The sequence below is a fragment of the Hippopotamus amphibius genome, chromosome 7, assembly GCF_030028045.1.
Source record: "Hippopotamus amphibius kiboko isolate mHipAmp2 chromosome 7, mHipAmp2.hap2, whole genome shotgun sequence".
In the NCBI taxonomy this organism is placed as follows: domain Eukaryota; kingdom Metazoa; phylum Chordata; class Mammalia; order Artiodactyla; family Hippopotamidae; genus Hippopotamus; species Hippopotamus amphibius.
Genome location: NC_080192.1, coordinates 146,996,466 through 147,011,632, shown reverse-complemented (window position 1 = coordinate 147,011,632; position 15,167 = coordinate 146,996,466). Strand labels below are relative to the sequence as shown.

At 45.8% G+C, this 15,167-nt stretch overlaps 1 protein-coding gene across 1 annotated transcript in view; it reads left to right on the top strand.

Moving 5' to 3' along the window:
- Positions 1-15,167, top strand: part of DCDC2C (doublecortin domain containing 2C) — a 63,313-nt gene that overhangs the window by 10,925 nt on the left and 37,221 nt on the right. The window lies entirely within an intron of this gene.

Below are 15,167 nucleotides of genomic sequence, written 5' to 3'. Positions count from 1 at the left end.
TCTCTGCAAAAGTAGCAAATATCTGTCTGTCTATCTGTCTATCTGTCTTCACAGATACGTATATACTAGGGTGAATCAAAAATTATCCACACTATGGTTATATTAAAACTTCTGTAAATTCTGCAGCCAGAGTGTGGATAATTTTTGACTTACCCTCATACATGTATGTATATATTTACAGAAATGGAATCTATCAATACATACTCTTTTCTTTTTCTTTTTTTCCTAAACTTTTTATTTTATATTGGAGTACACTTGATTAACAATGTTGTGATAGATTCAGGTGTACAGCAAATTGATTTATATACTATTTTCTTATCTGCTTTTTATTAACTATGTATCGGACAGTTTAACATAGTAAAGGATCTTCTGCAACATGATTTTTAGTGGCTGCAAAATATTCCATCATGTGAGTCTATCAAAATTACTTCATCCTTTCCCTGTCAACAGACCCTTACATCCCTCTGCTTCCTCCTTATTGTAACCAGGCATTGGGATGGACCCTAATAGAGCCGTCATGATTGTTTATAAAGAAGTGGTTACGTGTGCAACGTTTAACCTTTTAAATATTTACTTCCAGAAAGTTTCTAACAACATGTATTGCTTCCAGTGGTGCATGGGAATGCCATCGCCGCCCTCGGGTGCTTTGGGGTTGAGCCGTGTAACGTGCAGTGTGGAGCCTGGGAGGTGCTCAATGGTACCACCCAGGCCCCCTCTCCTTTGGTGCAAGAAGTCACTCCCCAAAGTGGCCTGTGGTTACTATTGTTCCATATGTAGTGTCTTCATGGACGTGCACCTGTGATGTAGCCAACATTGAATGAGATGGGGCCACCACCAGGAGCTTTGACCAAGACACAAGATGTGGTCCAAGAAACCTGCTGGTCTCATAGGGGCCCACAAGAGCAGCCTGCAGTTTAGATCTGTGTCCTGCTGTCCCGCAGAGGGATGTAGAGCTGCGAGTCACGGGGCTGAAGTTTGTCAGTCGTTCTAGGAGGTGCTTGTCTTTTGTTCCCTGCACTGCTCGCCTGACTACTTACCTCCTTTGTCATCTCGTACGACTCACTACGGCTCACTAAACCACGCTTTAGCTGCTTTGTGGTTTGTGGGGACGTGCCCATGATTCGGGAGATAATAGAATACTTAATGCGCTGAAAGCCTTGTCTTTTATTGATGGCGTTCACCGTTGATGTTATTCTAGACTAGAAATGCTCTGATGAGGTGTCAGATGTGGGATGCTAGGACGTCATGGGTTTCCTGGTAAGCCCTGTGCGCTGTTGAGTTTACCTGGGACCCTGTTCACTCAGCCAGGCTCTGTGTGTCCCCACGTCACTTTGTGCGTTGGGAAGTCGTCATGTTGGATGTTTCCTTCTTTCCTCTATTTGAACACGAAACGTGTACGGTTTGCGTTCTCAGCACATTTTCACACCTCTAGTCTGATCTGGAGAAATGGAAAAAATAGCAACCTTGTAATGGAGAGCAGGTCTTAATATCTGCCACTTACAATATGAATCAAGAGTTCAAGGTTAAGTCACATGTACAGAGTTAGGCATCTCGTTAGTGACAGAAATTGGACTAAAACCAGAGATGAATCCAGGATTCCCTCACTCCCTTCCCCAGGGAATGCTGCATTACTGATTGTGTAACTGATCCATTTTAAGTGAGTTTCTTCTGTTAATTCATAGAATTAAATTCTGTAAATTATTTCCGATGGACATGTGAGCACGCACTCACCTTATAGAAAGAGCCACACTGTGCACGGGGGTGAGGCAACCCCCACGGCAGCACGCCATGTCGGCACGAGGCCGGCTGTGCCGGGGACACGGGACGCAGAGGGTGGGCACGACGGGGCACTGGTCCTCCAGGATTTGTGCAAAGGGCTGAGGGAGCCGCCGCCCCATAGGATGTGCTGCAGGAGGGGGACCGGCCCCCCTGCGCCTCCACCTCATTCTAGGACAGTGGGAGCAGCTTTGCATGTGAGCCTGGTACGAAAAGCTCCAGGCCTGGTGGGAATTCGGGGCCACAGGCAGCCCCTCCTGCACCTGCTCCAGGAGCTCATTCAGTGCACGCACCGGGCCTTAAGGGTGTTTATGGAAGCATTTTTTGTTTGTAATTACAAAAACCTGGGAACCACGTAAATGTCCAGCAATAGGGGAATGGTTGACTGATTCATGACTTGTCACACTGTCATTAGATCTGTAGGTATTTTTTTAAGCTCTTTATTGGAATATAATTGCTTTACACTCTTGTGCCAGTTTTTGATGTACACCAAAGTGAATCAGCTGTATTTATACATACATCCCCATATCCCTCCCTCCCGCGACTCCCTCCCACCCTTCCTATCTGGGCCCTCTAAGAGATCTATAGGCATTGATGTGAAGTGATACCTCTCGGAATGTTGTCAGGATTAAATGAGATGGTCCGGGCACATTGCGAGAGCTCAGTAAATCGTTGAGATTATTACTCACAATGCCTTTAAGTCAGTGTCTCTCGCCCTATCTGAATTTGAGATGCATGAATGCACCTGGATTTGAATACCTGTGCAAACTGTTAGAAACACTAAATACTATACTGTAAGCTTGGCCAAGTCTGAATAGTCAATGTTTATATGTTTTACTAAGTTATTTTGCCTTATTTTGTGATACAGTAACAAAGAGTAGAAGTACCTAGCTTTTTATAGAGTATTCTTTCACAGAATTTCTGGTTTGGTCGAATTATATTAGTGCAAAAATTGAAGAAGCTTCTCAAGAGACTGATTTAGTAAAGAAGTTTACTTGAAATTAATTAGAATACCATAATAATACACTTCATATAGCCATAGAAATGACTTGTAAAATGCTTCAATATAATGAATTTGGAATTACATTTCATTAAATGGAGGAACAAGGAAAATTAGACTCGAAATAGGTGCTCTTGGGATCTTGAGTTTCGATGACCGTGTCATGTTGGTTTTAATGAGAAAAATGTCCTTGGTTTCAGTTTAATTCAAGGACTTCTGGTGCTACCTCTTAGAGTTTGGGTTTCTAATCTCAAATTGTATAGATTTAGGCAGAATTTAGAAGACCTTGCAAGTCCTTTTCTTAAACTTCTAAGAACAAATGAGCCCAAATTCAATATTTTTTTGCCCATGAGGACTGTCTTATGATTCTGTCCTTTCAGTGGGTTCATCCTGAAATAGCATGCTAATGGTAAAACAATTAAACCACTAACTTAGACCTTATTGATCGCAGGTTGTCATGCAAGAGAAGGAAGTGAGTCACTGAATTTTCCAGATAACTGCACTTACCAATGATTCTAACAAAAAAGAATTTTAAAATTAACTTTTAATATAAATGTTTAAAAGTATTTTATGTGATTCCCTATCTGATTGAAAAGCAAGGGGAGTGAAATTTAACTTTGTTTTGACTCAAGAGTAGGCTGAGGTACACAGCAATCAGAGAAGAAAAAGAAATAAAAGGAATCCAAATTGGAAAAGTAAAACTGTCACTGTTCGCAGATGACATATTATACATAGAAAATCCTAAAGATGCCACCAGAAAACTACTTGAGCTAATCAATGAATTTGGTAAAGTTGCAGGATACAAAATGAATACACAGCAATCTCTTGCATTTCTATACACCAACAATGAAAGATCAGAAAAAGAAATGAGGGAAACAATCCCATTCACCACTGCAACAAAAAGAATAAAATACCTAGGAATAAACCTAACCAAGGAGGTAAAAGACCTGTACTCAGAAAACTATAAGACACTCATGAAAGAAATCAAAGACGACACAAACAGATGGAGGGACATACCATGGTCCTGGATTGGAAGAATCAACATTGTGAAAATGACTGTAGTATCCAAAGCAATCTACAGATTCAATGCAATCGTTATCAAATTACCCATGGCATTTTTCACAGAACTAGAACAAGAAATTTTACAATTTGTATGGAAATGCAAAAGATCCCGAATAGCCAAAGCAATCTTGAGAAGGAAAGATGGAGTTGGTGGAATCAGGCTTCCCGACTTCAGGCTATACTACAAGGCTACAGTGATCAAGACAGTGTGGTATTGGCACAAAAACAGAAATATAGATCAATGGAACAGGATAGAAAGCCCAGAGATAAACTATGGTCAACTAATCTATGACAAAGGAGGCAAGGGTATACAATGGAGAAAAGGCAGCCTCTTTAATGAGTGGTGCTGGGAAAACTGGACAGCTACATGTAAAAGAATGAAATTAGAACACTTTAACACCATACACAAACATAAACTCAAAATGGATAAAAGACCTAAATGTGAGGCCAGACACTATAAAACTCCTAGAGGAAAACAGGAAGAACACTCTTCGATGTAAATCACAGCAAAATCTTTTTTGATCCACCCCCTAGAGTAATGGAAATAAAAATAAATAAGTGGGACCTAATGACACTTCAAAGCTTCTGCACAGCAAAGGAAACTATAAGCAAGATGGAAAGACAACCCTCAGAATGGGAGCAAATATTTGCAAACGAATCAACAAAGGATTAATCTCCAAAATATAGAAACAGTTCATCGAGCTCAATATCAAAAAAACAAACAACCCAATCAAAAAATGGGCAGAAGACCTAAATAGGCATTTCTCCAAAGAAGACATACGGATGGCCAAGAGGCACATGGAAAGCTGCTCAACATCACTAATTCTTAGAGAAATGCAAATCAAAACTACAATGAGGTATCACCTCGCACTGGTTAGAATGGGCATCATCAGAAAATCTACAAACGGTAAATGCTGGAGAGGGTGTGGAGAAAAGGGAACTCTCTTGCACTGTTGGTGGGAATGTAAATTGATACAACCACTGTGGAGAACAGTATGGAGGTTGCTTGCAAAACTAAAAATAGAGTTACCATATGACCCAGCAATCCCACTGCTGGGCATATACCCAGAGAACACCATCATTCAAAAAGACACATGCACCCCAGTGTTCATTGCAGCACTATTTACAATAGCCAGGACATGGAAGCAACCTACATGTCCATCAACAGATGAATGGATAAAAAAGATGTGATATATATATACAATGGAATATTACTCAGCTGTAAAAAGCAATGAAACTGGGACATTTGTAGAGACATGGATGGACCTAGAGACTGTCATACAGAGTGAAGTGAGTCAGAAAGAGAAAAACAAATATTGTATATTAACACATATGTGGAATCTAGAAAAATGGTACAAATCAACCGGTTTGTAAGGCAGAAATAGAGACACAGATGTAGAGAACAAACATATGGACACCAAGTGGGGAAAGCGGGGAGGGTTCAGGGGGGAATGAATTGGGAGATTGAGATACCAAATTGTACACTCTAAATATATGCAGTTTATTGTCTGTTAACTGTATCTCAATAAAAGTTCTTAAAAAAAAAAGAGTAGGCTGAGGTACTTTGCACTGACTGAGCCGACACCCAGGTCCATCATATTCTCAGTGGACTTGCCATTGGCTTTCCCTGTGGTTGAGCTGTCCTGAACACATTTTTTTGGGAAGCTTCTGTTTATGTTAAAAAATGACTATATAATTCATGCTTGTTGTAGAGAAATGAGAAAATATATGTAATTTAAAAGGAAACACACCCACAATCCCATCATCCAGAGATTAACCCCCATGCTTTTCTATATGCTTCTAACCTGCGTGGACACACAAGCACATACATACAGATGACCCTGGAACAACGCAGCGGTTAGAGGCGCGGACCCCCTGCACAGCTGAGAATCCATGTCTAACTTTTGACACCCCAACCTCAACTAGTAGCCTGCTGCTGACTGGAAGCCTTACAGAGAACATAAACAATTGACTAACATGTTTTGTGTGTAGTTTTTGCCACATACTGTATTCTTACAGTAAAGTAAGATAGAAGAAAATCCTGTTAAGGAAATCATAAGGGAGAGAAAATACATTTACAGTGTGTACTGTATTTATTGATACTGTACATTTATGTCACCTATTTACAAGAACCATCTGTCAGTACCTAAGTCAACATTGTCTTATAGGATACAAAACACTGTAGATGTTATATGTATTACTAACACCAGACACCAAAAATGAAAAGGTAATGTGAGAAAGAAATTCACATGTATTTACAGGTGTAAGATTCATGCATTGATGATGAAGAGGCAGGAAGATGATGGCTTTATGGTCGCCTGGCCGGTGTACCAATGAATACATTGTCATAAGAATTTATGGTGCGTATTATTGCAGTGATGTTCATAATATGCTATTGGAAACATTGTTGCATTAAAAAAACGCAGTTCCCTGTGCTGATGGACTGATATGCATTTTCTCCAATTATGAGAATGAGAGGCCTACTGTTTGGTAATGTAATTATTTGAAAGCAAAATTATAAAAAACAGAAAGAACACTAACACGTTATTAATATTTTATTAAATATCACACACCTTATTATGCCTATGTAAGGACAGACTAGTATCTTCATATATTTTATGCATTCATGACATACATTTTTAAAAAAATAAATTTATTTATTTATTGGCTGTGTTGGGTCTTTTGCTACAGGTGGGCTTTCTCTAGTTGCTGTGAGCAGGGGCTTCTCTTCGTTGTGGTGCGTGGGCTCCTTATTGCTGTGGCTTCTCTTGTGGAGCATGGTCTCTAGGCGCATGGGCTTCTGTAGTTGTGGCACACGGGCTCAGTAGTTGTGGCTCATGGGCTCTAAAACGCAGGCTCAATAGTTGTGGCACTCGGGCTTAGTTGTGCGGCGGCATGTGGGATCTTCCTGGAGCAGGGATTGAACCCATGTCCCCTGCATTGGCAGGCGGATTCTTAACTACTGCGCCACCTAGGAAGCCCCATGACATATATTTTAATTAATTTTTTGATATTTCTAGGTTACAACATTGGTGAGTTTTTTCAAATTGTCACACATGTCCAAAAAATGTTCCAATATATTTATTAAAAATTTGCATGTAAGTGGACCCATGTGGTTCAAACCTGTGTTGTTCGATGGCCACCTGTATATACTTCTTGCTTTATAATATACACATTTAAGTAAAAATGAGAGCATATTCTACATATTATTCTTTACAAATCCCCCTTTACTTAATGAATCATGAAATCTTACTATGTCCACAGATATGCTCCTATAATAATTTTTAGTGCATTCAGAGTCTTCTGTTAAGTGACATATACCATATCTTTCAGTTTTATTGAGGTGTAATTGACGAAAGTGTAAGGTAATTAAAGTGTGCAGTGTGATGATTTGATGTATGTACACATTGTGAAAGGATTCCCTCCTCACCAAGTTACTTGACACATCACCTCACCTATTTATCTCTCTCTCTCTTTCTTTTGTGAGGACACTTAAGTTCTACTCTCTTAGCGAACGTCGATTAGACAATGTGGTGCTATCCATTACAGCCACCATGTTATACACTGTGTCCTCAGAACTTACTCATCTTATAACTGAAAGTTTGTACCTTTTATCCAGTCTCTTCCTATTTCCCGCTCGCCAGCCCTGGCAGTCACTTCTCCACTCTCCGTTTCGACGTTCTGCCCCCCATACCCGCTCCCCCCCGCCCCCCGGCCCCAATTCCACATGGAAGTGATACCGCGCGGTATTTGTCTTTCTCTGTCTGGTTTATTTTACTTAGCATAATGTCCTCCAGCTTCATCCATGTTGTTGAACGTGGCAGGTGTTCCGTCCTTTTTATGGTTGAATAATATTCCGTTGTATGTATGCGGCCTGTTTTCTTCGTCCGTGCCTTGGTAGACACTTAGGTGGTTTCCATGCCTTCACCATTGTGAGTGACGCTTCCAGGAGCACCAACCGGAGCACACACATCGCTTCAAGGAAATGGTTTCCTTTCCTTTGCGTATATACCCAGAAGTGGGATTGCTGGATCATGTGGTAGTTCTATTTTTAAGTTTCTGAGGAATCTCCATACTGTTTTCCACAGTGGCTGCACCAGTGTACGTTCCCGCCAGCAGTGCAGGAGGGTCCTCTTTTCTCCACACCCTCGCCAACACTTGTCACTTGTCTTTTTGATGGTGGCCGTTCCGACAGGGGTGCGGTGCTGTCTCACTGCGATAGTGATCTGCGTCTCCCTGATGATTAGTGACGCTGAGCACCTTTTCTTGTCCCTTTGGGCAAGTTGTACGTCTTCTATGGAAAAATGTCTATCAGGGTCCTTTGCCCGCTTTTAAACTAGGTTATTTATTTATTTATTTTTTGCCATTGAGTTGTATGAGTTCCTTGTATGTTTTGGATGTTAACCCCTTATTAGATACAAGGTTTGCAAATATTTTCTTGCATCCGGTAGGTTGCCTTTTCATTTTGTTGCTGGTTTCCTTTGCTTAGTGGAAACTTTTTATGTATTCAGTTTGATGGAGTCACGCTTGCTTATTTTTGCTTTTGTCACATTTGCTTTTGGTGTCAAATCCAAAAAGTCATTGCCAAGAGCAATGTCAAGACGTTTTTCCCCTGTGTTTTCTGGTTTTATGGAGTTTTATGGTTTCAGGTCTTCCGTTCAAGTCCTTGATCCATTTTGAGGTGATTTTTGTGTGTAGTGTAAGACAGGGGTCCAGTTTCATTCTTTTGCATGTGGCTGTCCAGTTTTCCCAGTGTCGTTTATCGAAGAGACCATTCTTTCCTCATTGTATGCTCTTGGATTCTTTGTTAGAAATTAATTTACCATATACACATGGCTTTATTTCTGGGCTTTCTGTCCCATTGATGTGTTGCTCTGTTTTTATGCCAATACCATGTTATTTTGATTATATAGTAGCTTATATTTATAGATTATAAGTGCCTCTTCTTTTTCAAGATAGCTTTGGGTATCCAGGGTCTTTTGTGGGTAAACTGATGACGGGGGAGAGAATAGGGAGAATTGCTTAGAACAATCCTTAAGTGGATGAGAAAAGGTAATAGGATAATTAGAGCTGTCTCTATGGATTTTCCTGTTCTGGACATTTCATGTAAATAGATTCATACAACATATGGCCTTTTGATGTGACTTCTTAAACTTAGCGTAATGTTTTCAAGGTTTATCTATGTTGTAGCGTTTACTGTTTTTTTATTCCTTTCTGTGGCTGAATAGCATTCCATTGTGTGGTTAGACCACACTTTACTTCGCCGTTCCACAGCTGACGGACATTTGGGCCTTTCTGTTTATAGCCGTGCTGGTGGGTGGGAACTCGTCCTCTTTCTCGTTCTTGAAAGGGTTTCTTACCGTCTGAAACCCTGCTCTCTTCTTATTCCCTCCTGCTCTCTTGTAGAACTACTGTCATTGTCTGTCGTTGGCGTCTCCACATCCCTGCAAGTGTTACCCCGGTTCCTTCCCTCTTCTCATTCGGGCAGTGCACCCGCCGCGCCACCCCCAGCATCCTCGTACCCGAGGCTCCCGCCTCTCTCTAGCGCAGGATCCACATCTCTGAATACAGGGCACTGTCACTTGGATGTCCCAAGGGTACCTCAGATTCAGCATGTCCACGTTTGAACTCACTGGCCTCTTCCCCCAAACCCAGTTGTTATTTTGTCTTCCTTTTCTCAGAGAATGGAGCTCTACACTCAACTCCAAAAACCAGATACCTGGATATTCTTCTTAGTTTTTACTTCTCCCAGCCCCTCCATCCCTCCTGTCTCCCCTCGAGCCCATTCAGTTACTGCCCCCATTCTTGTTGCGGGCACCCAGAGCTGCTCCTAGAAAGAGTCTTGTACCTTCCAACTGGTCTTCCTGCTTCCAGCCCGTCCCTTTGCAATTTGATCACATCAGTTCCCCGGTTCAAACACTTCAAGGTGTGTCTCTTTGCTCCAAGGGGATGGAGTCCACACTGTTAATGGCAAGTGCTAAGGCCCCTCTTGATCTGACCCTTGCTTTCTTCTCCAGCCTCACCTCTCACCACCCCTTCCTCTGTGTCCAGGATCTAGTCTAGACTTTTCCGTTTCCCCAAGACCTTGTACCCATAAGGATGTATCCAAAGTCCTCTAAGCAGGATTTTGTGTATGCTGTTCCTCCTTCTCATCCTCAACAGACTGACTCCTTCTTATAACTCAGCTCACAACCTAGATGCCGCTTCCTCCAGGAAGCCCACTTTGTGTCGCCGTGAGGATCAGGTGTGCCCCACACTCCCGGCCCCGAGCCCTCGTCTCCATGCTGTGTGCGCTTCTCTCCTCGTTTACAGGTGGCTCGTCTAGTGGCCGCATCCCCGAGGCTCCCAGCCCTCCGGGCCAGGGGGGCGGTGGGTCTTGCTCACCTTCGTGTCCCTCACACTGAGCACAGCTCCTCCCACGGGGCGGGCCCTCTGCAGATAGGGCTGAAATAGATGGATGGAACCAGGACCGAGTGCCCTCTGGGAGTGTGCAGCCAGGCAGGATTCGGGGCAGGTAGTCTCCTCTCCTTGGGGTGGTCTCAGCTGAGACCCTGCTTCTGCGGAGGGCTTCCCAGGATGGCCATTGAGCTCCATGGGTCACGCGCTGCCTGTCGCTTTGGGCTGGGCTCTCTGGTTGGTGGAGTCAGCAAATCTGGGGTCGTTCAGGGCCTCTGTTCCACCCTGCACATCCGTTTGTCAGCAGGGAGCTGGCGTCCATGCTGCGTGGGAGTGGGACCCACAAACCAGCTATGGGGCTTTTTCGTTTGATGTTTTGCATGAAAAGGGCCGTGAGGAGGTTCAAGGAGGGCTGTCGGAGCAGGATGATGGGGCGGGAGGAGCAGGGACCTGGGCGCAACAACACAAGTAACAACCACTCTGTCGCCTGGGCTCTTAACTCCTTCAGGCGCTGGCTGGGCACCAGGCAGCGCGTTCTCTCACTTTGTGCTGCTCGTACCGCGAGCAGACCTATAGCATATGCACTACTTTTTTTTTTTAACCTTTCTCCTTTAGCCAAACTTTATTTTATGTGTGTATTTTTTTATTGGAGTGTAGTTGATTTACAATGTTGTGTTAGTTTTAGGTGTACAGAAAAGTGATTCAGTTATATGTATATTTTTTTCAGATTACTTTCCACTGTAGGTTACTACAAGACACTGAATATTGTTCCCTGTGCTATGCAGTAGGTCCTTGTTGCTTATCTGTTGTACGCATGGTAGTTTGTATCTGTTAGTCCCAATGTCCGCATTTATCATTCCCTACCCTCCTTTCCCCTTTAGTAACCGTGGGTTTGTTTCCCATGTCTGTGAGTCTGTTTCTGTTCTGTGTATAGATTCATTTGTAATTTATTTTTTTAGATTCTACATATAAGTAACATCACATAATATTTGTCTTTGTCTGACTTACTACATATGCACTATTTTTAAAAAAATAAATAAATTTGTTTATTTATTTATTTGGCTGTGTTGGGTCTTCATTGCTGCGCGTGGGCTTTCTCTAGTTGTGGAGAGTGGAGGCTACTCTTCATTGTGGTGCGCGGGCTTCTCAATGTGGTGGCTTCTCTTGTTGCACAACATAGGCTCTAGGTGTGTGAGCTTCAGTAGTTGCAGCACGTGGGCTCAGTAGTTGTGGCTTGCAGGCTCTAGAGCACCGCCTCAGCAGTTGTGGCGCACGGGCTTAGTTGCTACCTGGCATGTGGCATCTTCCTGGACCAGGGATCAAACCTGTGTCCCCTGCATTGCCAGGCAGATTCTTAACCACTGTGCCACCAGGGAAGTCCCATATGCACCACTGGGATCTACACTGCACACGCTGAGAAACAGGCTTAGGGAGGCCAGACCGCTTGACCAAGGTCACATGGTGAGAAAGTGACGGACCCAGTCCTGGAATCGTGCGTGACTCAAAACAGGCTCCGAAGTGCTGTCCTAGTGTAGGTTCAATCCCCACTTTGCTAAAAACTAGAATAAAATGGTTTTGATGGCTTATCATGGCCAGGACACGTCATAGCTGTGTGTTCTTTGGAAGGTTATGCACCCTCTCTGATTCTTTGTGACCCGGATATTTTGCCTGGTTATTTTCAGGATGAGGTATGAATGCATGTAAAGGTCTGAGTGCAGTGCCTGATGCAGAGTGGGCACCCAGTAAACCACAGGTGCCGCCTGGGGAAACACACCTCTGGTAGCCTCGCGCGACTTCCGTCATTGCGGTGGATTTGGTTTAATTTCCATGGACCATTATTAAAGGGCTCCTGAGCCCATGAAGTCCTGCCTCTCAGGGCAGATGAATGACGCGAGCCTTGAAACGGTCATCCGCATCAGACAGTAACAGAAAGCACGTTTGAGTGATACGTCTTGGGAGGTTACTGTGTGGAGTACAGAGGGGGACGTCCGGAAGCATGTGTTTAATTGCCGGAGTCGTTTAATTGGGCAGGTGCTGTCAGGGTTAATGAATCATTAACACATAAAAAAGCAATTAGTTCATTGTTTCCGTAGTTTTATGTGGTCAAGCAGAAAGCTGCTTCTTAGGGTAGCTGTACCTTAATAGGATTTTGCAGAGGATACGTTCTGTTGTTTTGTTTTCAAACTAGGTCCGCAAATTCACGGAGGCGCTCCGTGCTCATGGCACTGATTTTGTCACTGCTGGCAGGCGAGGCTCTGGACCTTCACGTGCGGCAGGGCAGTAGGGGAGCAGCGGCTCCAGGCGTGCGTCACCCCATCCTCAGTGGCTCGCTCTTCCTGGGCTCCTCTCCAGGGTGTCAGAGCTGGTTCTCGCTCGTCAGTCGTTCATTCTTCACTCGTATTCATGAAATACTTATCAGACGCCTGCCGTGGGCCACTCGTTGTCGGGTACTGGGGATACTTCGGCGAACATGACGGATAAGGTCCCTGCTCTTGGGAGGCTTGCGCTCCACGAGGAGGAATTAATAATAAGCAAGTAAATAAACACAGAAATATTAGGCAGCATCCGGTGCTTCGGTGAACGTAGACCAAGGTGTGTGGGCGTCGGGGAAGGCCTCTCTGAGGAGCTGGCATCCAAGTGGACTTAATGCAAGAGGGAGCGCGAGCCGTGCGGGGGAACATTCCAGGGGTCAAGGTCCTGTGCTTGCGGGAACAAGCTTGGCGTTTAAAGAGCTGGAAGACGGCAGGTGTGGGGGGGGGTGAGGGGGGAGGGAAAGGGACACAGAGGTGGCAGTGCCAGCCACATGGCTGCTGGGCCAGCTGAGGAGTGGGGACCTCGTGTCAGTGTGGGTCTTTCCACCACTGAGGCTTTAAGTCAGAGTGATCTTTCTGATGTGTGTTTACAAAGGCTCCTCCAACTTGCTGTGAAGAAAGGACTGTGGGGGTGGGGTGGGGAGCGAGTTAGGGAATGGATGGGGAGGCTTGGCCAGCGGGGTGGCAGGTCCAGGATGGTCCAGGATGCAGTTCTGAGGTAGCACTGAGAGATGGGCTGATGGCTTAGCTGTGGGTGTCAGGGAAGAGAGGGCCCACCAGTCTCCCAGGCTTTGTAGTTGAACAAGTGGGTCTGGGTGGTGCCGTGTTGAGATGGGGCATTTGGGATGAGCAGTTGGCTGTGGGTGGAATCAGCAGTTCTCGTTGGGATGTTATCCGATTGAGATGCCGAAATGGTCTCTCTCTCCTCCCCCGCCCCTGGGTCCCTCACCCTCACCCCCCGGATTCTGCATGTCTGTGTGTGTTGGGAGACTCTCACATGTACTAGAGTGTATATTTAGCATATGGGTTAGATATGGCGTTGTGCCTTTTATAAAATGTGGTCTCATAAAGACCCTGCAAGGTGTATCATCCCCATTCTAAAATTTTTTTTATTTTTTATTTTTTATGTATGGCTAAATTGGGTCTTCATGGCTGTGCGTGGGCTTTCTCTAGTTGCAGTGAGTGGGGGCTACTCTTCGTTATGGTGCTTGGGCTTCTTACTGCAGTGACTCGCTGCAGAGCACGGGCTCTGGGCGCATGGGCTTCAGTAGTTGCAGCACACAGGCTCAGTAGTTGTGGTGCACGGACTTAGTTACTCCGTGGAATGTGGAATCTTCCCAGAGCGGGGCTCGATCCCGTGTGCCCTGCACTGGCAGGTGGATTCTCAACCACTGTGCCCCCAGGGAAGTCCCCCCATTCTAAAATTAATACAGTGTTACTCAAAGGCGAAATGCTTCTCCAGAGTCACGCAGGTAGTCAGAGGTTGGGCTGGAGTTTGAACCCTGGTCTTTCTGCGCCCAGAGCCTGTGGTTTCTCCTCTCCCAGTCAATCCCCCAGATTTGCTCTGCTCCCCCCACGCTCATGCTCACAGTGAGATGCTGGCAGGCTTGTCCACAGCACAGCGTCTCCATCTCTCCCCGTCCCCGTCCTCTGTCCGTGACCCACGTGAGCCTCCTTGCCCCCTTCAGAAGATGGGAGAACACGTCTCCCTGCTCTTCATTTAAAAAACTGCGCGGGGAAAGCCTGAGCTGCCCACATCTGCCTCCCCTGTTAATGGTCTGTGCACGTGCTCCTATCCTCGAGGTGAGCCCTGAGCATCCTGGCTGGGTGTTATTCTTGGCAAAGGAACTTTTACTTAACTTGGGATAATTTGGTGGAACTGCGCCAGCCCGAGAGGTTGGGGGCCTGTTTGTGTGTGAGCTGGCAGCCTGGCGGGTCGGGGGTGCAGGGAGGGAAGGTGTGGGAAGGCCTGAGTGGAAGGCCTCTGCCGTGGGGCCCTCCCTGCCGGGCCAGGGGCAGGGGTCAGGTGAGGTCTGATGTGAGGAGGAGGGACAGGGCTGGCCAGGATGGGTCTCGGGGGCTCTTTCCTGCCTGAGTGTCTGGGGCCCTGTGGATGTGAGGCTGAAGTTGAATGGGCCCCCAGGGCCGGCTCAGCCCCTCAGGCTGGATTCACAGAAAAGAGAGGGGTCAGAACATGCTGGGAGGGTGTTCTCACCTGGCAGGACATCCTGGCTCGAAGCCCATGGCCTGAATTAGAAGCCGCCATCCATCCTCGCGGCCCCAGTGTGGCCCGGCCTGGAGCGCAGGTCGTCCAGGCTGTGGGGTGACCGCTGGGAGCATCCCCAGTGTGGTGTGACCCGCACAGCCCGTCTCTGCACCCCGCCGACCACTCGAACCCCCTCGCTGGCCACCTTCCCACATGGAACTTGCCGTCCACGTGGACCGCACAGCCCTCCAGCCCGGCCGCCTGCATCGCCCCGGCTGGCATCCTGGTAACTGCCCAGCACGGAGCCCGGCTCTCCCCGGGCCCCTCCTGGGCCTCACCCCACCTTTGCTTAGGTTTTGGGGCCACGCCGTGCATGCTGTTGCTATTTTAACAAGGGCTTGTTAGCTTGAACTGC